The sequence below is a fragment of the Balaenoptera physalus genome (assembly GCF_965194825.1).
Source record: "Balaenoptera physalus genome assembly, chromosome: 8".
NCBI lineage: Eukaryota > Metazoa > Chordata > Mammalia > Artiodactyla > Balaenopteridae > Balaenoptera > Balaenoptera physalus.
This window is the reverse complement of record NC_138887.1, coordinates 13,347,248-13,373,613: the sequence shown is the minus strand read 5'-3', so window position 1 is coordinate 13,373,613 and position 26,366 is coordinate 13,347,248. Positions and strand designations below refer to the sequence as shown.

General features: G+C 40.7%; 1 protein-coding gene and 1 pseudogene across 5 annotated transcripts in view; both read left to right on the top strand.

The window, feature by feature from the left end:
• Positions 1 to 9,918: 9,918 nt before the first annotated feature.
• Positions 9,919 to 10,671, top strand: LOC309666273 (translationally-controlled tumor protein pseudogene; annotated as a pseudogene). The gene has a single exon. The product of its transcript is annotated as a translationally-controlled tumor protein pseudogene (transcript).
• Positions 10,672 to 15,496: 4,825 nt separating this feature from the next.
• RALA (RAS like proto-oncogene A) overlaps positions 15,497 to 26,366 on the top strand; it is a 72,584-nt gene continuing 61,714 nt past the window's right edge. For 2 of the 4 annotated variants that reach the window (XM_082473657.1, XM_082473658.1), the window contains exon 1: positions 15,503 to 15,756. The gene's annotated coding sequence lies outside the window, so the exon portion shown is untranslated. Of the gene's footprint in view, positions 15,757 to 26,366 lie in introns of all 4 variants that reach the window. The other 2 variants (XM_082473660.1, XM_082473661.1) reach the window with 2 other exon arrangements.

Here is a 26,366-nt window from a genome sequence, read left to right as displayed (position 1 = left end):
AGAATGTGGCAAAAATAAGAACTCTCAGGACATTTGGATCTTGACTGTATTAAATACCCAACAAAACTTTACAGAAGGACTGACTTGTGTGCTGTGATTCCTTCTCAGTGGAAAGCCAGGAAAGAAGCTTATGTTATTTAGCATACATATTAGACATTAGTGAAGTCTAATTAAAATTTTACATTTTCTGGAATTTCATTCTACATTACAGGATTTTAATAATTGTGCAATAATTAATTCTCAGTATTACTGATAAGGGATCTATCTACTCTTCAGAAAGCAATCAGATTTCGAATGTAAACAAATGTTTTTCAACAATTCTTTCATTCATTATATAAAAGACTTGGGGCTTGTAACTGAAGAAAAAATAGAATCACCATATGATCCAGCAATTTCACTTCTGGGTATATATCTAAAGGAAATGAAATCATTATCTTGAAGAGAGATCTGTGCCCACATATTCATTGCAGCATTATTTAAAATAGCCAAACATGGCAACAACCTAAATGTCCATCTAAGGACGAAGGGGTGGAGAAAATGTGATACACACACACACACACAAAGGAAAATTATTCAGCCATTGAAAAAGAAGTAAATCCTACCATTTGTCACAATGTGGATGAACCTTGAGGGCATTATGCTGAGTGAAATACGTCAGACAGAGACAAGTACTGTATGATCTCACATATGGGAAATCTTAAACAAACAAACTCAGAAACAGAGGGCAGATTGGTGGTTGCTGGTGGGGGAAGGAGGGTGATGGGTGAAGCAATCAAAGGGTACAACCTTTCAGTTATAAGATGAATAAGTTCTGGGGATGTAATGTGCAACATGGTGACCTTAGTTAACAATACTGTGTTGTATATTTGAAAGTTGCTAACAGAGTAGACCTTAAAAGTTCTCACCACACACACAAAAACTATTAACTATGTGAGGTGATGAATGAGTTAACTAATCTTATTGTAGTAATCATTTTGTAATACTGTCATACATATATCAAATCACTAGGTGTCTACCTTAAACTTACACAATATTATGTAACAACTATATTTCAATAAAGCTGGGACAAAAACAACCAGTACTCGTTCTGAGTATTACTTGGTTGTCAGAAATACTGAGTCAGGATTCATTTTATACCCAAGTCAAGCCTGATGTATGATCCTAGTGATTAAGTCTGATTTAAAAATTCTTCTCATCTCAGTAGAACATATAGAAAATAGTCCAACATATCAGAAATAGAACTTTCAGAAAAGTTGTCACCTTTTTTGCTCCCTCTCCACTGTTTTTTCAATGCAAGGTATCCAAGAAGGCAGTGAATAGAAATCACAGGATGAGAGCTCTGCCACAGACCTAGAGAATAGCCAGGCCAGAGATCAAGAGGACAGAAAGCCCAGGAGGAAGGGCTCCAGGAAAAAGGAAACCTGATAGATAATATGATGAAACATTTTGAAAGCATTAAGAATATTTGGATAGCAAATTATGTAAGTGAAACAACCAGGCAAATATCCAAAGACAAATAAGTGTTTAGAAAAGACAATACAATCATACTTCTCTATTTGGATCTATAGGAAATAATATTTATAACATCATAATGATATCAACATTCATTATTAGTTTATCAAAAGTAATGATGTTACCCCATTGCGAGGATTGAGAAAGTTGAAGGGGTGTTTACAATAGAGCCAAATCTTTATCTATTAAATTGTAAGTCAACAGTTAATGCCTACAACTGAAAAAGCAAGAAATGACAGTGAAGGCCCATTATTGAGAAAGATAAAGATAAATACTAGAAGAAACAGATATAAAAGCTAAAAATTCTAGCCTGGGAGAGAGAGACTTTGAATATTTTTGTTTTGTTTTGTTTTGTTTTGGAGCCCACATTTACTGTACTGTCGCTTTGCCCCGGACGGCAGCAGTCACACTGCTGGGTGATATATACAAATACACATATGTACACACACTGCCCACACCTATAGCAGAGACGACGGAGACTTTCAATATTATTTGATTTTTATTTATGTGTATCAGTTTGATAATTATTTATTGTGGTAGGCTGAATAATGCCTCGACCCAAAGATGCTCATGTCCTAAATCCTTGGAACCTGTGAATATGTTACTTCACATAGCAAAAAAAGAAAAAAGAAAAAAAACTGACAGATATGATTAATTCAGGGCTCTTTTTTTTTTTTTAATTTATTTTATTTATTTATTATTTTTGGCTGCGTTGGGTCTTCATTGCTGCGCGCGGGCCCTCTCCAGTTGGGGCGAGCGGGGGCCACTCTTCGCTGCGGTGTGAAGGCCTCTCATTGCAGTGGCTTCTCTCTCTGCGGAGCAGGGGCTCCAGGCACACGCGCCTCAGCAGTTGTGGCTCACGGGCTCTACAGCGCAGGCTCAGTGGTTGCGGCGCACGGGCTCAGCTGCTCCGTGGCATGTGGGATCCTCCTGGACCAGGGCCCGAACCCGTGTCCCCCGCATTGGCAGGCGGACTCCCAACCACTGCGCCACCAGGGAAGCCCCTAATTCAGGGCTCTTAAGATCAGGAAGTGATACTGGTCCTTATAAGAGGGAGGAGGCAGGAGGGGCAGAGTCAGAGAGGAGATATGAAGCAGAGGCTGAAGTGCTGCGATTGCTGACTAAAGACAGAAGAGGGCCATGAGCCCAGGAATGTGAGCAGCCTCTAAAAGCTGGAAAAGGTGAAGAATAGGATTCTCCCCTAAAGCCTCCAGAAGGAACACAGTGCCGCCAAACCATGTTAGACTTCTGACCTCCAGAACTGTAAAATAATATATTTACTTTTGGTTTAAGCCGCTAAATTTGTAGTAATTTGTTACGGCAGCAATAGGAAACGAATACAGTTACTTAGAAAATAAGGTCTAGGAATGTTAAATAAGAAAAAGTAAAACATGGTAAGACATGAATTATAGAAAACTTACCGTCTATTGACAAAGGTAGTTCAAAATGAAGGAATAAATTAATCTGAATTAGAAAGGGATGATAATTTCATGTACTTATAATTATATGTCTCCTTATTATGCATTAGGACAGGGTTAGGTAACTTAAGGATAGCTGTATATGAGTCAGTGCTTAGCCATATTCTAATACTCTTTACCCTGTGTACTTTTCATTCCCCTTCCCCCCCCCCCCCTTTTTTCCCCATTTCTCTGTGTATCTTTTCTTCCTGTTACTGATGCACTGTTGGGGTAGCTGCCCGGCTCCCAGTCCAGTGATTCTATCATATCCTAGAAGGTCCCTGTATCAGTCAGGGTTCTCCAGAGAAACAGAACCAATCATATAGAGAGAGATTTATTTTAATGAATTGGCTCACATGATTGTGGGGCTGGCAAGCCCCAAATCCACAGATCCATCAGTCAGGCTGTAAACTCAGCAGGAGGTGACACTGCAGACTTGAGACAATTTCCTCTTTGCCAGGAAACCTGGTTTGCTCTTAAGGCCTTCAACTGATTGGATGAGGCCCACCCACATTATCAAGAGTAATCTCTTTTACTTAAAATCAACTGATTGTAGATGTTAACTACATCTACAAAATGCCTTCACAGCAACACCTAGAATAGAGTTTAATTAAATAATTAAATACTATAGTGTAGCCAGGTTAACACATAAAATTAACCATCAGAGCCCCCAACTCTTCAGAGGTGGGTAGCAGGCACCATGTTTGTTCTGACTCTGACTTACAGATGGCTGGCTGGTTCAAGGGTGGACACACCATTCCCACTAGACCATTCAGAGGCCTTGCCTAAGACTTACTAAGGAACCTGGAAAAAAGACCACATTTGGCCCTCTCTGGTGTGATGAGAGCCATGAGATGTGAGGATTGGAAGACATCAGTGGCCGTATGAACAGTCAGTCATTCTGTACTGGAAGAGCGTGAAACCAACCTGCAGAAACAGAGACCAGATTTGGAAAAAGAGTCACCTACAGTAGTCAGGGAAGGTGTGCAAAGGCTTGCTGGATGAAGGGACATCAAAGTTATGACATGAAAAAAGAGTAAGAGGTAGTGATGGGCAGTTGCTATGTGAAAGCCTGATGTGATGTGAGAGACGAACAAAGGGGAAGTTGGAGGTTGAGGGAGAGGCATGGAGAGATTTTCCCCAGGCAGAAGAAACGCAGGGATAAGAACACAGAGAGAGGTGATATTGGACGTTACACATTAATCCCCTCCCACCCCATCATCCACTTTTTCTAGGCTGAACTGGGATCGAAGTATATCCACCGATAAAAATGTGAAGCTGTTATCACATAACGGCATTAATTGCCAACTAGCAGCTTAACTTCAGAGCAGTGCCATCTTTGTACAACAGTGTTTATACAATTATTTGAATATTTTACTTCATTTGAACTTAATATTTTATAAAAATTAATGAAAAAATGAAAAATGAAAGTGCTGCTATTAACAACAGTATAATTTAGACAAAGACAAAAAGAATCATCAGATTTGCCTAAAGTTGTGAAACTTTAGCCCAGTTCAGATGTTCATTGGACTTGAAGTTGACTGCCTGTGAGTTCAAATGTGAAGGAAAAGAACTATATTAAAGCACATTTAGGAAATACTGGAAATTTATCCTTGACCACTGTATCTAAAACATATAAACCACAATGACAAAGGAAATGGAGAGACTGTTAAAATTATGAATTGATAATTACCATCCATAAGTATTCCAATGATCCAAACACAGAAAGAACATGGTATAAATGGGAATACAAATGCAATTTACTAAAGAATCTGTTATCAGGAAAAGCTGGAATTCAAATTTCTCTCAGTAATTTTCCAAAGAGTGTGACATAAGCAAAAATGATCAATACCTTGCAAATATACATAACCAAATTTGTCTACCAAATGTCACCACAAATGAGAGAATTAGAATGTGAGTTAAATTAATCATATTTAATGTTTAATCTATGTTTTAAGTATATACATATACATATGACAGGTGTTTAAAAACTAAAATCTATATACTAAAAACTAAATCTATATACTGGATTTACTATACTATAGTATACTATATATAATCTATATATAGTAATCTATATACTAAATCTATATTATAAAACTAAAATTTATATTCAGAATTTTATACTATTTACATTATAATCTTAAAAACCTGGTATAATATGTCTTAACTTTTGCTTACTTAACATTCATACTTCTTTTTGCAAAGCAGGCAGCTACTTATATTCTTGGAGCTAGAGCTGTGTGCATGAGTGTGTGTGTGTGTGTGGTGAGGGGAAAACAGTAAGTGATCAGAGATGAGACTACAGAGATAAGCAGACATTAGATTGCGTAAAGCTGCATAAGACACATAAAGGAATTCAGACTATCCTGAGATTAATAGGAGTGTTGAAGGAGTTTAGGCAGAGGAATTATATGATCGTATTCTCCTTCAGAAGATCATGATGGTTGCAATGGGAAGAGTGGATTTGGGTGGGGTGGGGAGGAGACTGAACCTGTTTGATCTGTACTGCAATTATAGTAAGCAGGTAATAATGCCTTGGATTAGGGAAGTGGCAGTAGAAATGGAGTGGATTCCCAGAGGTGGGCTGGTAAGCCAGTTCTCTGGGGCGGGGGCGGAGCGGGTGTGGATAGCCCTGATTTATAATGCTTGCCAATTTCCATGGTGTAATTACTTCCACCTTGGCTGGTTGGGAAGAGATGTACACATTGAGAATGGGTACATCATAAGCCAGTGTGAGCTGGCCCTAGTTCCCCACGGCACATTACCTTTATACAGAAGTGAGAAAACTGTTCATTTCTCCAGACAGAATTCTTTTTTGCAAATTTTCACAGTTGTGCCAATACCGCCACCTGTTCAACTGATATTGAGAGGATAGGAATCATTTTATAACTAACAACAAAGAATACTGGTGTTCTGGTTACTACTGCTGCTAACAAAACACCAAAATGTAATGGCTTCAAAGACTATTTTACATCTGTGACTCTATTTCTGTTTTTAAATAAGTTATGGTTACCAGGGGTAAGGGATAAATTGGGAGACTGGGATTGACACATACACACTACTATATATAAAATAGATAACTAATAAGGACCTACTGTATAGCACAGGGAACTCTACTCAATACTCTGTAATGACCTATATGGGAAAGGAATCTTAAAAAGAGTGAATATATGTATACTCATAACTGATTCACTTTGCTGTACAGCAGAAATTAACACAACATTGTAAATCAACTATACGTCAATAAAAAAAATCTTTTTAAAAGGCAACTTCAAAAAAAAAAAAAAAGGAAGAAGAAATGGAGTGGAATGGATGATTTGAGATGTGCTAAGGAGGAAGTTTTAACAGAGCCTGATGATGGAGTGGATGTTCAGGAAAAGAGAAAATTCAAAGTAAACATGTAGATTTCTGGCTTCCGGCATTTGGGTGGGTGATTGCATCAGCTCAGTTTGGACATGCTGTGTTTGAGCTAGTTTGCTATAAAACATCCAAGAGGTATCAACTAGCGAATTGAATACATAGGTTTCAAGCTTAGGAGTGAGTTCATGGCTAGAAGTCATCAACCTATAGAAATAAAACCATGGCATAGATGAGATAATCCAAGAGGAATGTGTAGACTAGACTAGAGTGATAGAGCCTTAGAGTTCCTTGAAATGGCACTATTTAAGCAAAGACAGCAGTGTCCAAAGGACAATGATGAGTGGCCAGAAAGGAAACAAACATGAAGTGTGGTTTTCCAGAAGCTGAGAGAAGAGATTGTTTCAAAAAGGAACGAACGGTCAACAACTTCAAATGCTGCTGAAACATTAAGAACTAAGGGATATCTTATAATAGGGATGATATTGGTGACTTTATTGTGTCGTTTCACAACAATGTTGGGAATGAAAGCCTGACTACCTACGATTGAGGAGTAACTTGGAGGTGAGGAAGTGGAGATAGCAAGCACAGAAAATTCTCTGAAAATTTTTCTCTAGTGAAAGGAAGGAGAATTTGGGTAGAAGCCGGAGGGAGAGAGGATATGTATGAGGGAGACACTTTAAACAAATGAGAATGCTAATGGCAAGGAACCAGTAGAGTGAGAGGTTGAAGACACAACAAAAAGAGAGTAATTGATGGAGCAAGGTCCTTAAGTAGACAGGAGGAGCTGAGATCCAGAATCCAGACAGAACGATGGCTTTCTATTGTGAAAAGAATGAAGGAAGGGATGGTCATGGTTCAAAAGTTATAGGTTTGATTATAATAACGAATATATAGTTCTCATGTAATTTTTAATTATTACAACACAGTGTAAGTATTTTAAAATGCAGACAATAAGAGTTTTCAAAGGTAGTGAGAATAATCAGGGACTATCTAAGTATTGCTATTAAAATCAATTAATTAAAAGCCTAAGTTCAAGTACTAATATTATTTAATAAAAAGATGTGATTGGGCTTCCCTGGTGGCACAGTGGTTGAGAATCTGTCTGCCAATGCAGGGGACACGGGTTCGACCCCTGGTCCGGGAAGATCCCACATGCCGCGGAGCGGCTGGGCCCGTGAGCCACAATTACTGAGCCTGCGCATCTGGAGCCTGTGCTCCGCAACAGGAGAGGCCGCGATAGTGAGAGGCCCGCGCACCGCGATGAAGAGTGGACCCCGCTTGCCACGACTGGAAAAAGCCCTCGCACAGAAACGAAGACACAACACAGCCATAAATAAAAATAAATAAATAAATAATTTAAAAAAAAGATGTGATTTATAACCTAAAATAAATAAATAAAAAATAAAATGCAGACAATAATATAATTTGTTCAAGTATCTTACTTATTAATACTATTTTCTCTGACTCCCCAAGACTCAAAACATCTAGATTTATGGGACCTAGCCAGACATTCCTTCTTTTGTAAGGTGCCTGGGACAACATTTGAAATATAGTAAATATTTAATAAATGCTAATTTAATTCCCTTTCCTTGGCTAACTCTGGACTCAAATAGTCAGCTGCTTCCCTACTGATGGCATCTAATTCTTCCTTCTGGTTTCTCAGATCTGGTACTTTCTGGTCTAATCCTCGCTACCTACCAGAGTCCTCCTGACTTTACAAATACCTTCTGTTCTAGTCTATCCCTACCTCTACCCTTTTCCAGGACAAATCAATTCATTTATGATAGAATAATTCATTTTAATGAAGTATATTAAAGACTAAATTTGTATTCTACTTGAAGATATGAAGGTATTCTGTGTATGTGTACACACACACAGGCAAAAATCAGGAGCCACTAGAAATCGATGCTGGGTATGTGGTGATTCCTCTGAAAAATAATACAACTTATAAAATGAACAAAACTAAAATGGGTATCAATTTTCACAATGATAGATTCTGACCAAAGGCATATTTTCACAGACTTTGTCAAAATGTATCAAAGAACCCTTTAAAATATCAAAGTGGGTTCTTCATTTACTGGTGATGAAAATGTACAATTTTATTTATAGTTAATAAGTATAAAAACTTATTCAAGTTTGAAAGACTCTGAAGAAACCTGTAGAGAGGTAGGGAAATTAGATAGAACCAAGCATATCTATTACCTCATTCAAAGGAAATATTTCATTTGGATGATCAATCCAGGCAGACAATGGCTTCTGAAAAATGAATACTTGATTTCATAGCAGTAAAAATCAATTTTGGAGCTAGTTCAGTGGTAGAAGGACAATGTAAAATACATCATCCCATGCACCTTAGCTATAATTATATCTTAAATAAAATAATATAAGAATACTACACAGCTGCAAATCTAAAACTTCATTTAATAAGTATATTATTAACATTTCTCTTAATGTCAAAAAATGAAAAGAAACAACACAGAAATATTTTCAGCTATACAAATTCAGGGCTTCCAAGACAAAAAAAAAAAAAAAATACTGAGGATGCCACTGTTATTTACATACATCTTTTTTCTACATAGAAAATGTTTATATCTGTGAACATAAAATAATGTAAAAATGTTCATATCTAATTCAATTTCACTTTAACCCTGGGCAAAGTGAACACTGTAATTAGACAACAGCATTCACTTAACATTTAACATTTAAGCTACTCATTTAACATTTATCATTTACATGTACTTGCCATGTGCCAGATATTGTTCTAAGTTCACTAAGATACTAGCTCTTTTAATCTTAAAACCATGTAACAGAATATGGTAAAAAATTTTAATTGAAATTGCTGTTTTTTCTCCACTTTTCCATCCTACCCCATCATATGTAATCAGTAAAAGGACAGCAGAAGTCCAGTGAAAAGCATTTAACTTGGACTTATAAGATTTGAGTTCATTTCTGGCTCTGTTTAGGGTTCTGTGTGACATTGGATAAGTTACTGAAACCAGAACTTCCCAAACCTAACTGACGATCAGAATTTGAAGGAGGGTGTTATAGCTACAAATATAACTATTTATATTTGTTATATTTTTAAATTTATATACATATAAGGCTTCACCCAAGACTTTCTAATTGACTTTGTTTAGAGTGGGACTCAAGAATCTGAATTTCCTTTAAAGCTTTACAGATCTTCCTCAACTTATGATGAGGTTATGTCTCAATAAATCCATCATAAATTGAAAATATTGTAAGTCAAAAATGAATTTAATACACCTAACCTACTGAACATCATAGCCGAGCCAAGCCTACTTTAAATGTGCTCAGAACGCTTACACCAGCCTACAGATGGACAAAATCATCTGACACAAAAAAACTGGTTTGTAATAAAGTATTGACTATCTCATGTAATTTAGTGAATACTGTTCTACAAATGCACAAGTGAATGGTTGTCTGGGTGCAGGGTGATTGGAAGTGTATTGGACTGGGAGCTGGCATTTCATCAAGAGAGAAAGAGAGGTGCCCTCTATATGAGGTTGGGCAGCGGCAGAGTCGGCCTTTTCCGCCCGCTCCCCCCTTCCCCTGAGCGCCGCTCCGGCCGCACCGCGCTCGCTCTGAGCTCCGTGCTCGCTCTGAGCTCCGTGCTCCTAAGCTAGTGCCACCATTGTCTCCCTCCAGTCGCCATCATGATCATCTACCGGGACCTCATCAGCCATGATGAGATGTTCTCCGACATCTACAAGATCCGGGAGGTCGTGGACGGGCTGTGTCTGGAGGTGGAGGGGAAGATGGTCAGTAGGACAGAGGGTAACATTGATGACTCGCTCATTGGTGGAAATGCCTCCGCTGAAGGCCCCGAGGGTGAAGGTACCCAAAGCACAGTAATCACTGGTGTGGATATTGTCATGAACCATCACTTGCAGGAAACCAGCTTCACAAAAGAAGCCTACAAGAAGTACATCAAAGATTACATGAAGTCAATCAAAGGGAAGCTTGAAGAACAGAGACCAGAAAGAGTAAAACCTTTTATGACAGGGGCTGCAGAACAAATCAAGCATATCCTTGCTAATTTCAAAAACTGTCAGTTCTTTATTGGTGAAAACATGAATCCAGATGGCATGGTTGCTCTGCTGGACTACCGTGAGGATGGTGTGACCCCATGTATGATTTTCTTTAAGGATGGTCTAGAAATGGAAAAATATTAACGAATTTGGCTGTTTGGATCCCTTGCTCGTCGTAACTGGCTGGCTGCTGCTTTTCATCCGCACAACACCAGGACTTAGACAAATGGGACTGATGGCATCTTGAGCTCTTCGTTTTGATGTTGATTTGTTTGGAGCGGAGGCATTGATTTTGAGGAAAAAAAAACATGTCATGTAGGTTGTCTAAAAATAAAATGCGGGCTTCCCTGGTGGCGCAGGGGTTAAGAATCTGCCTGCCAATGCAGGGGACACGGGTTCGAGCCCTGGTCCGGGAAGATCCCACATGCCGCGGAGCGACTAAGCCCGTGAGCCACAAGCACTGAGCCTGCGCGTCTGGAGCCTGTGCTCCGCAACAAGAGAGGCCGCGACAGTGCGAGGCCCGCGCACCGCGATGAAGAGTGGCCCCTGCTTGCCGCAACTAGAGAAAACCCTCGCACAGAAACGAAGACCCAACACAGCCAAAAAATAAATATAAATAAATAAATAAATTTTAAAAATAAAATAAAATGCATTTAAACTCAAAAAAAAAAAAAGAAAAAAAAAAAAGAAAGAGAGAGAAAGAGAGAGAGAGAGAGGGAGAATCGTGCCCATATGGCTAGCCCAGGAAAAGTTCAAAATTCAAAACTCGAAGCATGGCTTCCACTGAACGAGTATTGCTTTCATACCATCGTAAAGTCAGGGACTGTCTGTACAAATTCTGGTGAGCAGCAATACTCGGGAACCATTGATCTAGTAGCCTTATCCTTTAATCCCAACAGAAAAAGTATGGAAATATGTGGTTCACAAGAGTGGACATGAAGGGCAGGACTGTAAAGCCTAAATGTCAGACCTCCATTCTTTATGCATTCTCACTACAGTGGCCACAACAAAAGGGCCATCTAGAATATTTAAGTCCAAACAGAAACATTAGGAATGGTATCATACAAGTGACTGTCACTTACAGCACCTATGTAAATCTACCGCTTTAGGCCTGATGGCCATAAAAGTGAAGCAGGAAATGGAGGCAATGGTCTCACTGATTTAAATTATAAAACAAACCAAAACAAATTATCTTTACCTGGATGTACAGAAAACGGCCACACACACACACATATTCACACACCTAAAAGTTTCCAATGTGATTGTTTTTTCTCCCCTTATTCAACTAATCATAATACACTTTTTATTTTCATCCCTAAAATATTTTGAGTACTAATGCCTGACACCATGAAGATGAATAAAACTAAGTGCCTGTCTTCAAGGTGATAGACACAGCCATAAACATAAGAACAGCAGTTTAAGTTTTAAAGGCTTAAGTTTGGCTGAATTTTACAGATTCTACAGGCAATCAATCATAAGCCAGAAATGCCCATATTATAAATATGTTCTGGCATAACTGTCATATCAAGCTGGTAACCATCATATAAAGAACTAGAAGGAACAGTAATTTGAGAGCCTCAGGATAAGAGATTTGAGTTTGACTCTGCTACTTGACAATTTGTAGCAAGTCTTTTCAGCCCTTAGGCAAGTCTTTAAGCCCTCTGAACCTATTTTTTTTGAACAATGCATGTCTTATAAAGTTGTTGTGAAAATAAAATCAAATAATACAAATGTTAAGGTACCATGGGTATTATGGACAATTTAAATGTATGTGTTTATATACGCATACACTTTTCAAAAGAGAAATACTGAAGAAACCAATCTAAGAGGAAAAATTTCATCTACTTTAGGGATAGACACTGGACAAAACCTCAGAGGACTATGTATTTTATTTTGTATTTCTGATTAAACAACGATGAGAATGACAGAAGATTTATAGGAATGCTCACCTTCATGCTACAGACAAACATGTAACTGCATGCTAAGTCTTATTATTCTATGGGGACGTGAGTAATGCTTTAATACAAAATTCCAGTTAAATGACTGTAGTAGACTAATCATTAATTCTAAAACATGATTCTGACAAAAGCATACCTATCTCATACGTCTCCCCAAAGTATATATTAGCTATAAGTAGCAGCAAACATAAGAATTGTAGTTACTAAAACTCTTCTCTTACTTTTTACTCATACCATATGTTAGTACATAAGGTTGGTTTATAAATAATAAAAATTAACAAGTCAACAAGAAACCTAAGTGTGTGTGTGTGTGTGTGTGTGTGTGTGTGTGTATTTATTATTATTATTAAAAAAAATTTTTTTGGCAACAACACACAGCTTGTGGGATCTTAGTGCCCCGACAAGCGATCTAACCTGGGTCCATAGCAGTTAAAGAGCCAGTTTTAACCACTGGACTGCCAGTGAATTCCCAAATCTAAGTATATTTTAAACCAGAACCCTTCATGTTCTTTGAGGTGCCCAGGCAGGAAATTTTGAAATGCTCATGAGTTCTACTGGATACTAGTGCTAATTATTAATAATACATACTTACAATTATGCCCTTTCATCCAAGTACCTCAAAGAGCTTTTAAAGCATTAATTTGTTATTTCTTATCTCCAAGAGGCAGGCTGGTAGAAAGTTATTATAATCTCTATTTTATAGTCAAAGAAGCTAGGGCATAGAGAGGTTAAATGACTTTGCTTGGGTCATATGGTGAAAAGAACTTTGGGACTCAAGATCATTGCTCTCATTTCTAGTTCAGTATATTATCCATTACATGGTTGGTCAATACACCTAAATGTAATTCTATTCTAGGAAAATTGAGAATAAATGTATTTGAATAATCTAAGAACTAAAGGTGAGAGTACCTCATTTTTTGTGTTCAAAAAATCCTGCTATACAGGAATATAGAATAACAACTAATAATTAGTCTTTGGTTTGCCACTGTACCTATTATCAGGGCTTTTGCTATATGTGGCTTTCTGAAGCTTCTGCTCAAAAATGATCCATTCTATTTCTGACTGCTTTAAGCTAGGTTAGCATAGCTGTGAACCAACAAGAATCAGCTGAGACAGGCTGACTAATGAACTTGAGGTTGTCTTTCATTGCGTTCCCATTGCTCACTCTTCTTAAAGCTATCCTCCTTCTAGTTCTCCATTCAACAGGTATTTGTGTAACCTACCATCCTCAATCCTCCATCTGTGGCCAGTTTAACTAATCTGTCTCGTCAATAATTAAATTTTAAAAATTTTAATTAAGGTAACAATGATATTATTTTATGATGCTATACTAGTTATGCTTTTGTCATATTCAGTTTCTTGTAAGCCTAAACTTTATGGCCCTTAGAAGAAACATGGTCCTTAGAAGACCATTATGCATATATTACCACATGGGGATTTTTAAAAATGTAATATTTCAGCATTTTTCCCAAGAAAAATTAGGGACAAAGGAGAAGTGGCTTTGAATCTGTGCTCAATAAAGTGAGACTGCAGTTGGCTCGGGTGTGGTAATACAAGCCTGTGGTGTTTGTAACTTCATACCCCATCCTACCCAGAGCTGTAGACCCACACAGCAACTGCCATTAGACACCACCATCGGTACTTAAAACTCGCCAGGTCCAAAATGGCATTCATTTTCTGCCCTAACCCCATCCCAATCCTTCCTTATTTCATTTGGTAAAATACACCTTTATCCTCCCCCGAAAGCAGAGCAAGGCATCAGTATTGTCACTTCCATTCTTTTATCCAGCAGGCACTTGCTTCCCAAGAATCTATTATCATAACTAGTTGATTTGGCATCCTGAACATTTTAGGAATCCATCTTCTTCGGATGCACACTGCCACTCATATTATGGTTATCCTTTCCCTTGATTTCCGTAATGGCTCCTTGTCTACAAGCTCTCTGCTTACCCTGCTCCTCCCCTCAAGTAACCTGTCCTCCACCAACAGCTTAAATTGTCAGTCTGTCCAGGGTCATTCCTCTATTCATTGCCTCACCACGGAATGAAAGACAGTTCATGTTTGACTCCTGACTGCTTCTTCAGATTCATCTTTTTCAGCAGCCCAGGCTTGAACTTTTAAGTCCTGTAATTACTACTCAGACTTCTCAGTACTCTTTATTTGTTCCTTTGTTTCATGTCCTTTTTGTCAGGATCTGGATGTGCTGTAAAATCCCTGTTTATCTTGAAAATCTGACCCAGTTTTAGTAAACTCATCCATTCCTTTCTCTGTACACCTTGATATGCCATACTTCCAACCGTAATTATTTGCTTCCATTAGTCTGGGCATCCCTGGAATGGACTGTGTCAAGCAATGAGTGTTGCTACTCAGGTGCGAGGTGGGGAGGGAGGAGGATAAGGGAATAAATATCTAGAGTTAAGAGGGCAGCTGCTAACGCATGTTAGTCTAACGATCGATTTCGAACCTGTGGAAGGATTAAATAAAGCAAAAGATTTAGTGGAACTACTTCCAATTTAGGCTCCCAAATCACAGGATGGGGGCGCGGGATGATCTCAGTGCCACACCAGACATCAGACCCGCAGTGTCGTAGGGGGTTCGAGAATCCTCAGAAAAGGATCCCCGACTATCCGCCGATGCGAGTTCTCCCGGGATCAGCTGTTAGAAGGCCCAGGGCGGCCACCGAGATCCTCCAGCCAGGGCAGGCGACTGACCCGTCTCCAGGGATTCAGCCCGCGACGAGCCACGTCGCCGGTTCCACTCGGGAAAATCCCGACCACAGGACGGAGTGGCCTAGGACGCCCCGGGAGAAGAGGCCGCCCCCTGGAAGCAAGATGGCGGCCTCCGCTCTCCCCCTCCTTCCCCAAGAACCCCCTCCTGGTCCCCAGAAGAGAGACAAGAACGTCGTGGCGCCGGCGCCGAGATCCGGGAAACTCTGCGAGGCCCGCGGCCCCTCCCGGGCCCCGGGGAGGTGACTTCACCTCGCCGGGAGCAGAGAGCCGGGGGTGGGGTCGCCCGAGAGGCAGTGTAGCCCGCCCTCAGGGCGCGGAGGGTGGAGGCCAGCTGGCCCGCTCCCTCCGGCCATTGTTCTCCAGCCCCGGCCCCTACATCCTCCTCTCAGCCCGCGGACAGGAAGTTGCTTCCCAGCAGGCTCCGCCCCGCTCCCAGCGCCCCGGAAGTGATCTGCGGCTGCTGCTGCAGAGCGGCCAGCGGGAGGGTGGATCTCCCGAGAGCGGGGCGCCCCGAGCCCTCCTCCGCCTCCTCCTGCCGCCCAGACTCCACCGCCTCCTGTCGGACTCCTCCTTCTGCCGCTCCCGACGCGGAGCCTCCTGGACGACAAGGGCCGAGCACTCTCCAGCTGGAGCCAGCTCAGCCGCGGCTTCCGGAGCCCGCGGGGCGGTGGACCGGCTTGCGGTGCAGGTGAGCGATGCCCGCTCGGGTCGCCTGGGGAGGGGCTGGGGCCGCCGGGGCGGCGGCGGGGGTGTGTCTGGGCGGCGGCGGGCCGAGGCCCAGGCGCCGGGCCCGAACGCCGAAATTGCCCCTCTTGCGTTCTGCCCGGGAACCAGCTGCGGGACGAGCCCGGGCTGGAATCCGGGGCGCCGGGTTCGCCGCTGTGCGGGCGAGTGCACTCCCGAGAGCGGACAGTTGCGGCGAGGTCTCCCGACCCCGGTACCCCCTCGAGTTGGCCTCGTCGGAAGGTCACCCCGCATCTCTGGCCCGCCGCGCCGAGGTCCCCGCCTGGGCGGTGCCCGCAACCTGGGGGGACCGGTCGCCGCAGTCCCCGCGCCTCACTCCGCCCCTCTCCCCTCCTTCCCTTTCTTTCACTCCTTGTCTGTGTGCGAGCAGTTGCTTTTTAAGCGTCTCCGGTAGGGTTTTGTGCCAGTTAAAGGAATAGCTTTCTCAGGTTGAAGTCATTAGATGGTCCGCACTGAACTGAATAGCTGGTCCTGGGCTCTTGCACAGGTTTAACCAATAATCGGGAATCAAGCCTCTGAAACGAGAACGAGAATATGGATATTTTGAGTGAGGGAGGTGTTTCTTCCGTGGTTCGTTCCTGAAGGTTTTCCAGAAGTGGAAGATGTGGTTTGTGTGCTTTAGGCTGGGGATATGTGTGTAAGTGGGCGGGGGTGACGGCGCAGAGAGGTGGCAGTGTTGTTTCAAGGTTTAGGGAGAATTAGGGAGTTGACTGGCTTTTTCTTGGAAACCTGAATGTCCAGACTTGCGAGAGCTCACCCAAGTGTCATTGAGGTCGTATGAGAACTCCAGGGCCACGCCCTGCCTGTCAAGCTGAAAAGCACCTAATTTACAAATTGTGTTTGGGGGCCGCGGGGAGGGGGGCGGGGGGGGAGATCATTATAAAATATGTGTCATGAGTTAATTCTTGTCCTGGAAGTAAATTACAACTTTAATCATGCTCCAAAAAGTATATACTAAATGTCGTTAGTGAGCTCAGTTTTCACCAAAGGTATTCCTTTTAGCTTATGTTTACTAAGGTATTTAAATATGTCTTATTCGCTTATGTTTCTGTCTCTATTAACGCAATATTATTATAAAATGACTCCTGTGACTCTTAAAACATTATATTTAGATTATGAATTTCTTCAGGGCAGGAGCCATGTCTTACTCATCCCTGTGTTTCCATGCGATGTGGCCAGAACATAGAAGTTATTCACACAGCTCTTCAGTGAATGAATGAATGTGCAGGTGATCTCACAGTTGCCTTCCAGTAGTCATTTATTTGGGGGGGCTAAGGTTTTTTTGTTTGTGTTTTTGTTTCAGTTTGGTTGCAGATTTTGCTTTGTCTTTCTGTTCTTTAGCATGGTCAAAGGACAAATCAAGAAGAATCCTTTGCCATCCTTCCAAAACTATCCTCCCCTGAAAGATTAAAATTATATTTGGGGTATTGTGATTGGGCATTATAACAACTTATATTCCAGTGTTAAATGTTTACTACTTTAGCTTTTTTGCCCAGGGTTATCAAGAAGAGATTTCCTGGTGATAGGAAGTTTATAACCATACCCTATCTTAAGCAAATAGAGGAAATTGGGAGTTAGCACTGTTGAGATAACGTGGTACATCGCAGAATTGCTTATAGTGGCTCGTTTTTTTTCCACGGGTACATGAAGTCCTCTGACATCCTCTTATGACCTTGACGTGATTTACCAGGAGCCACTTTAACACTTTTTTCCAGCGATCCAGATGCTGTTCTCCAGTGTGTCTGTTGAGTGTGCAGTCATCTGTATCAATTATTTTGAAGTAATTCTTCATACAACACTTTCTTTGCAGTTAATTCTTCATACAACTCTTTTCAGGGAAAAGGGGCTTATTACAGGAAAGAAACTTGTCTACCATTTGTGTGGGGAGATAATTTTTGTCTATAGATGGTTGGGTTATTTTCACTGTAGTGAGGTTCAAATAAAAAAGTGCTGATATCTTCTTTCCTCTCCGAATGTCTGGTCCTACACTGGTTTTCCAAGTTCAGCTTCTACAGAACATAGATAAATGTACCAGTATCACTTCTTGTATATGTGTGTGTCAGTGTAATATGCATTTGTACATGGGTTGCGAAGACAATCACTTTTAAAATACTGGAATAAGAGGCTGTGAATATTAATGGAGGAAAAGATTATGATTTTGAGGAAGTAGGGAGACAGTTCGTGGTTTTCACTGTTTTATAAAATGTTTTAATTTTAGACACTAGGGAGAGTGAAGCCTGTAATTTCTTATCTCAGTGACGTAACCACTATACAGAGGTCAGATTTCCCTTATTTCAACAACTCTCTTGGTAATAACAGTCCTCCTACATTGATTTCCTGCCAAGCACTGTGATAAGAGCTTATAATTTTTAATCTCCACACTACTGCAAGATAGGTAGTTTTTCCATACTTTACTAAGGCTAATGGAAGTTATTTGCTGGAAGCTGGGCCGCTAGTACGTAATAGAGTCTGGATTTTAAAGTAACAATTTCTGAGAGCATTGGCTATTGCAATTAATCCTAAAAGACTGAGAAAAGAATTCGATTCTGATTGAGCTGAGCTTTAAGGAAGCAAAGATACTGATCTCCTCAGTAGTCTTGTCCATCACATGGGGCCTGGGGTAACCAGTGACCCTGGCCAGGTGGCCTCAGATAGCAGCCAGTCTTCTGTTTATGACCTTCCACACGTTATCACCTCCTGCGTGTGCCACGATGAAAAAATGCATGGGCATTTTTCATATAAGTGTCCCGGGAGAGTAGAGTATAAGGAACTCAACTTTGGTGTTTGATTATTACTTTTTACCTTTCAAGTACCTGAATAGTCCCTATTTGAGAGGACTGTTGGAGACCTGTTTGCAGTGACCTTTCCTGCAATCTTGTTGTTTTTTTAGTTCTTTCTTGGACGGAAGGACATGGGGGAGAGGTTGTGGGAGAGTGGAAAGAATGGTAAAAAAGCAGAGGTGTACTGGGTCTGTTTTTACCATTTCAGACCATATATTATTTTCTCTTTGGGTTTAGTATGGAGGCTTAAAGGTGGCAGAATTCTTGTAAGGGTCTAACTGCTCTTCGGTGCCAATAGAATTCTCTTCACTCTTCCCAAGGCTGTGCACTTTTTTTAAAAAAATGCCCTTTTCAGTGGGCTTAATTCTAAAGATGTGTTCATCTCTTGGTTTAAAAAAGAAGTGTAGAGCTCAAGTAAAAAATAGCTTATTCTCCAGCCCCCATTAGTAACAGTTATTCTTTGTGTTTTTCTGTTTGTTTGTTTTTTGTTTTTTAGCTCTAAAACACCTTTCTTACTACCCTATTGCACTCATAAGGATTTGGTTACAATATAGAAAAAATTCAGTTAAAGCTCTGTGAGTTCTTAAAAGACTGTTTGAGTAAATTTTAGAAGAGAATTTGCATCTTTGATTCAATTATACCTGAAGGTGAAAACTTATTCCTAGACATCAAGAGGTCATTCTGTACAAGCCAAGAAGCAAGCTTCCATAAAGCATGTTAGTATTCTTAGAGGCCCTCACAGCTAGAGTCCTGTATTAGGTTCAGTAGACAGACATAATGCTTGACACACATAATCACTTTGAAGTCTGGGATCTAATTTCATTGCAGAATTCACTTATTGAAACTAAATATCAGGGTTTGTCAATGTCATCTTGGAGAATAAAACACAGCAAGATTATGAAACGACTTCCACTCCCAGACACATTGTGAAGGTGGGGCAAAGATCCCCAATTTCCACAAAGATCATGACTGTAGTCTTCGAAGCCACGGGATCTGTTGCTTTCTTTTGCGGTTGAGAAGCTAGCATAGTAATCCATTGAAAATGAGGTTGCCCCACTACTGAGTGATTGCAGACGCTTTATTTATTTATTTATTTATTTTTGCTGTGTTGGGTCTTCGTTTCTGTGCGAGGGCTTTCTCTAGTTGCGGCAAGTGGGGGCCACTCCTCATCGCGGTGCGCGGGCCTCTCATTACTGCGGCCTCTCTTGTTGCGGAGCAGAGGCTCCAGACGCGCAGGCTCAGCAACCGTGGCTCATGGGCCCAGTTGCTCCGCGGCATGTGGGATCCTCCCAGACCAGGGCTCGAACCCGTGTCCCCTGCATTGGCAGGCAGACTCTCAACCACTGCGCCACCCGGGAAGCCCCTGCAGACGCTTTAGTTCAGCTGCCCTGTCTAGATCTATTCTGGATTATTGTAGCAGCCTTTTAGCCTCTGGTTGGGTCCCCCCCACCCAATCTTTTTTCCACACTTGGTTAGAGTATTCACGATACTCCCCTGCTTAAAACCCTGTCACAGCTCCTTCTTGCTAATTAATACAATCCAAATTCCTTTTATTCTTAATTTCATACATAAAACTTTTAAAGTCTGCTCCTTACCTAACTAATTCTGTAGCCTCATTTCTTTTTTTCCAGGGTCTTCAGTTCCAGCAATCCAGGCTTCTGGAATGCTAGCATTTTTTCAGTCCCTCATTTCCTCTTCCTGTGATTTTTAACCACTCCTCCTTCCCCCAGTCTAATATACCCCTACTTGCCCTTCAGAACTTAGTTTAGCTTATACCTCTCCAAAAATTGTATCTTGATTTGATTTTTTCTCTCAACTCCATCCTTCCAAAAAAACAAAACAAAACAACAACAACAAAAAACAACTTTCAAGACTGGGCTAGGGCTTCCCTGGTGGCGCAGTGGTTAAGAATCCGCCTGCCAGTGCAGGGGACACGGGTTTGAGCCCTGGTCCAGGAAGATCCCACATGCCGGGAACAGCTAAGCCTGTGTGCCACAACTACTGAGCCTGTGGTCTAGAGCCCCCGAGCCACAACTGCTGAGCCCGCGTGCCACAACTACTGAGCCCACGCGCCTAGAGCCTGTGCTCCGCAACAAGAGAGGCCACTACAATGAGAAGCCCGTGCACCCCAATGAAGAGTAGTCCCCACTCGCCGCAGCTAGAGAAAGCCCGCACGCAGCAACGAAGACCTAACACAGCCAAAAATAAATAAATTAAATAAATTTAAAAAAAAAAAAAAAAGACTGAGCTAGTTGCTCCCCTTGCGAGCTGCGATAAAATCTACCATAGCACTTACTACTATGGACAGTGCCTTCATTAGCCTATTGTAAATTATGTTGACCACAGTCTATAGTAACCGCATATCTCCAGGTACACATGCCCTCTTAAAAGTCTTCACAGGACTTTATCAGACGTTCCCAAACTTTCTCAGTTCATGACATCCTTATTATATCAGTAATTTTTTCACAGCATCCCTAGGTCAGGAGAAACACCTAAAGGTTTAATTTATTAGTTGAGGTCCAAACAACTTAATAAGTATTTATGTACTGACAATTTAGTAACTAATTGAAAAAAGTAATACACAAATTGAGTAACTTTAATTTTTAACTACATAGTACTCCATGGTTTAGTCAACCAATTCTCCTGTATTTGGACACTTAAGTAATACCCAATATTTTTCAATTACAAGTGGTGTTGTAATGCAAATCTTTGTTTCTTTGTATTGTTGCAAATATGTCTTCAGGATAAATGTATATATAAGATTTGTTAGATTTGCCAAATTTTTCTTCCTGTGGGGTTGTACTATTTTGAATCCCCACCAGTGGTATATGAGTGCTACAGCTTCAGCAGCAGAGCATGTTGTCAAGCTGCTGAATTTCTGCTAATCTAATAGGTGAGAAATTGTATCTCAGCCTAGTTTTAATTTGTATTTCTCTTATCACAAGTGAATTGAACATTTTTTTCATATGTTTCAGGGCCATTTTTTACATTTTTAAAGTGTTCATGTTATTTGCTCACTTTCTAAATAAATTTTGGTCTTTTCCCCTCAGAGTTTAAAAGTTCTTTCTATTTAAGAATATTAGTCATTTAACTTTGATATATATTGCAAATACTTTGACCAGTTATCTTTTGGCATTGCTTGTGGTGTGTGTTTTTTTGACTTGCAAAAGTTTGTTTCTGTGTAGTCAAGTATATTAATCTTAAATTTATTGCATCTGGATTTAGTCATAGAGAGCCTTTCACTTCCCACAGGTTATAGAGGAATTCAGCCATGCTTTCTTCTAGTACTAATACAGTTTCATGTATAATATAGAGCACATTCAGTTCTCTGATCCATTTGGAGTACATTTCTGTATATGGTGTGAATGGGTCTAATTTTATCTTTTCCACATGGCTGTCCAGTTGTCCCGATACCACTTAATTAAAAAAAAATCTTGGCCCCCTTTATCATATACTAGATTTCTATATGTAGTTGGGTATGTTTTATACTTTTGGATGGTCTGACTATTCATGTACCAGTACTACACTGTTTTAATCATAGAGGCTTTGTATATGATTTAATATCTGGTAGGGCTAGTTCCCCATTATTGCTCCTCTTCTTCAGTGTTTTCCGTACTAGTCTTGCGTGTTTCATTTTTCCGTATGAACTCTAGCATCAGTTTGTCCAAGTTCATTAGAAAGCTCACTACTACTTTTATTGAGGTCGCATTAAACTTACTATATAACTTAGAACTGATCTCTTGATGGTGTTGGAACATCTTAATCTAGAACAAGCGATGTCTTTTCATTTTCTTAAATCTACTTTTGTGTCTCTGTGGAATGGTTTATATTTACTTCATACAAGTTTTGAACATTGTTTATTCCTATGTATTTTGTATTTTATCTTTTGTTGTTACTATTATAAATAGAATTTTCTTATTAGTTATATTTACCAACTGATTATTATTCATGTATATGAATATTGCTAATTTCTGCATTTTTTTTGTTACCTTTTTTTTTTTAATTTTTATTTATTTATTTATTTTTGGCTGCGTTGAGTCTTCTTTGCTGCGCACGGGCTTTCTCTAGTGGTGGTGTTGAGCAGGGGCTACTCTTCATTGTGGTGCACGGGTTTCTCACTGAGGTGGCTTCTCTTGTTGCAGAGCTCTAGAGCTTCTCATTGAGGTGGCTTCTCGTTGCAGAGCTCTAGGCACATGGGCTTCAGTAGTTGTGGCGCGTGAGCTCAGTAGTTGTGGCTCGCGGGCTCTAGAGTGCAGGCTCAGTAGTTGTGGTGCATGGGTTTAGTTGCTCTGCGGCATGTGAGATCTTCCCGTACCAGGGCTCGAACCCTTGTCCCTGCATTGGCAGGCGGACTCTTAACCACTGCGCCACCAGGGAAGTCCCCCTTGCTGAATTATTGTTATTGTTTAAGTACTTTTATTATTTCAGTACTTTTATCTTTGCTTCTCTGTGGCCCAGATATACAGTTATGTCACCTGTAAATAGAGATTTTATCCTCTTCTTTTCCAGTGTTTTTGTATCGAAGTGTTTGTCTTATCTAATTGCATGGATTACTATCTCCAGAACAATGTTAAATAGTGATATAACAGTATCTTTAATAGAGATGCTGATTATTTTATTGTATTATCTTCTCTGTGGATATACATTGCACTAGATATTAATTTAACTGGGGAAATACCTTTCAAAGACTGCAGTCCTTCACTATTTCTGTAAGAGATAGATATGGTAAGAGGCAGGAAGGTTGAATTTCCTAGCGGGCAGCAGCAAAGTATTGATATAATGATAATCAAGATAAGGTATTGATCCGTAGTTTCCCAGTTCATACAACCATTCCTGAATTTTGTTCCTGCCTCTCCTGAATTTCATTGTAATCTTTACTCAGCCAGTCGTGGGTGCCACGGGGTGACCTCCATTTCTCCTCCAGGCTAAAGCAGCCATAGGTCTATGAAAATCTATTTCCTTCTAGGCTTTCATAGTCTTTAAGTGGTTTCTGTGCTTTGCAGATGAATTAGGCTCACCTTGTATTGATGCGATTATGGCTTGAGTCCTTGTGTCTGTAGGTCACATAGCAAGTCATAGCAAGTTAGATGAGTTTATCGATGGGGTGGCCCGTGGTACACAGATATGGGGTAGTTCTAGACAAGTTTGTAGGGCCTGGGTGCATCTGGCCTTGAGGCAGTTCTTTGTCCAGAATTCATTTATAAAGATCTAGTCCTCTGGCTGGTGGTGTATGTTGGTGTGGAATCAGGTGCGGCCCAGCATCCTGCACACATTCCCTCCACACGGCAATTACAGACACACACCAGTGCTCAGTCTCCCATGTTCTGCAGAGTATTTTCATTTCACTGCCATCTAATTCACCCAGAAAGTTCAAGTAGCATATTTTCTGTAGATTCTTATAATTTCAAGGTTATCTAGGTCCATTTTGTGAACTCCCAGTCCACATCCCGTTTGCTGTCTCAGTCATTCTAAATATTTCCTTTCCCAGGAGTGCTGGGTGGTATGATATGTATTAATTTCTTGTCCCTTATGCCAAGGAGCTCCTCCCTGGAAGTCCCTACAGCTCCCAGTCTATAACCTATAGTCCATCTTCATTGTCCCACAAATGCCGGTAGGTCTCTAGGTTGAGGAGCTCTCACTCACCAGGTAGTACTCTTGGTCTGTGGCCAGTTGTTCATCTCCACTTTTCCTGGGACCCATATTGCCTTTTTCTATCTGGGTCTTGGCCCACAGTTCAGTCTTTGACGGGTGGTGGTTGGGGACTCTGCTGCCTTGAAGATCCTCAGGTCTCACCCTCTGCTACATGCTGCCACCCTGATGTCTGGGCTTGCAGGAGGCTGATCTTTTCTGTTGCCTCTTTTTTGCCTTACTTCTCCTACCCCCACCTTTTTAGTCTGAGGACATTTTGTCTTCCTTCATCTTTATCCCTAAGACATTTTGTCTGTGACAGAAAATCCCTATCCCCCGAGGTCTTAAGTTTCTGGACACCAACCATAGTCTCTTAGTGCTTGGATTATCGGTAACTTTCCCACTACGCTATTAGTCTCTAAGATCTCCCTATTTCATATGGCTGTACACTACACCTAAGATAATTCTCTATGTCTGTTACTTCATTGATTCTTATTTGCTGATTGTGGCTTTCAGTAGCTTTCTTGATCCCTCAGAATAGAATAAAACTTGATCATTTGCTCTGCCTATCTCTTCTTGTCCTTGCTCTGGCCCAGATCATTAACCCATTCTCGTTTTTGTGTTTTGTTAAAGTTTATGTTTTTTTGGTTACAACTATTTGAACTTTTTGTAGATTCATTAGTCATTTATATTTTTTATTCTGTGAGTTGTCTTTTTGTGTCCTTTGCTTATTTGGGGGGTTGGTGAGGAGGCTGGATTTTTTTTTAAATGACGGATTTGTTGAGATATAATTCACATACCATAAAATTTACTTTTAAAATGTATTAATTCAGTGGTTCTTAGTACAGTCGCAGAGTTGTGCAACCATCACCTCTATCTAGCTTGAGAACGTTTTCATTACCCCCAAAAGAAACCCCATGCTCATTAACCATCACTCCTGATTCCCTCCACCCTCCAGCCCCAGACAGCTACAAATCTACTTCCCATCTGTGGAGATTTGCCTATTCTGGTCATTCCTGTATACCATAAACGGATCATACAATATGTGGTCTTTTGTTTCCGGCTTCTTTCATTTAACATAATGCTTCAAGGTTCATCCATGTTCTAGCATGTATCAGTTCCTTCTCATGGCTAAATAATGTTCCATTCAATGGATATATCACATTTTGTTTATCCTTTCGTCAGTTGATGGACATTTGGATGTTTCTACTTTTTGGCTTATATTGGATAATGCTGCCATAAGCGTTGATGTACATGTTTTTGCATGGACATGTGTTTTCATTCCTCTTGGGTATGTATCTAGGAGTGAAATTACTAGGTCACATGATAACTCCATGTTTAACATTTTGAGTAACTGCCAAACTGCTTTCTGAGGTACTTGTGCCATTTTACATCCCCACGATCATCTTACAGTTTCTCCACATCCTCACCAGTGTATGTTATTGTCCCTCTTTTTGATTATAGCTATCATAGTGGGTACAATTTCTGTCTTCTGCTATCTGCTAGAGTACTTTGTCTAAGCTGTCCTATGTACATCTTAGCATATCTTTTTTTCTTCTTAGATATTTTATTTCAAGGTCCAATTCCAAGAATGTTTTCTTTATTGTAAAAACTATAAATGTGACTTTTTGTTTGAACTTCCAGGTGAACATTCCTTTTGATTCATAACAAGATTCCTGTTTTACATTAGTGTCTGATGACTGTAAGCTGTTAAAACTATAAATTGTTAAAAGTACACTTGTTGGGCTTCCCTGGTGGCGCAGTGGTTAAGAATCCACTTGCCAATGAAGGGGACATGGGTTCGAGCCCTGGTCCGGGAAGATCCCACATACAGTGGAGCAACTTAAGCCCGTGTGCCACAACTACTGAGCCTGCGCTCTAGAACCTGCGAGCCACAACTACTGAGCCCACACGCCACAACTACTGAAGCCCGCGCGCCTAGAGCCCATGCTCTGCAACAAGAGAAGCCACCGCAATGAGAAGCCTGTGCACTGCAATGAAGAGTAGCCCCCGTTCGACGCAACTAGAGAAGGCCCGCGTGCAGCAGTGAAGACCCAACGCAGCCAAAAATAAAATAAATAAATTTATTTTTTAAAAAAAAGTACACTGTTAAAGGGATTTCCCTGGTAGTCCAGTGGTTGACTCC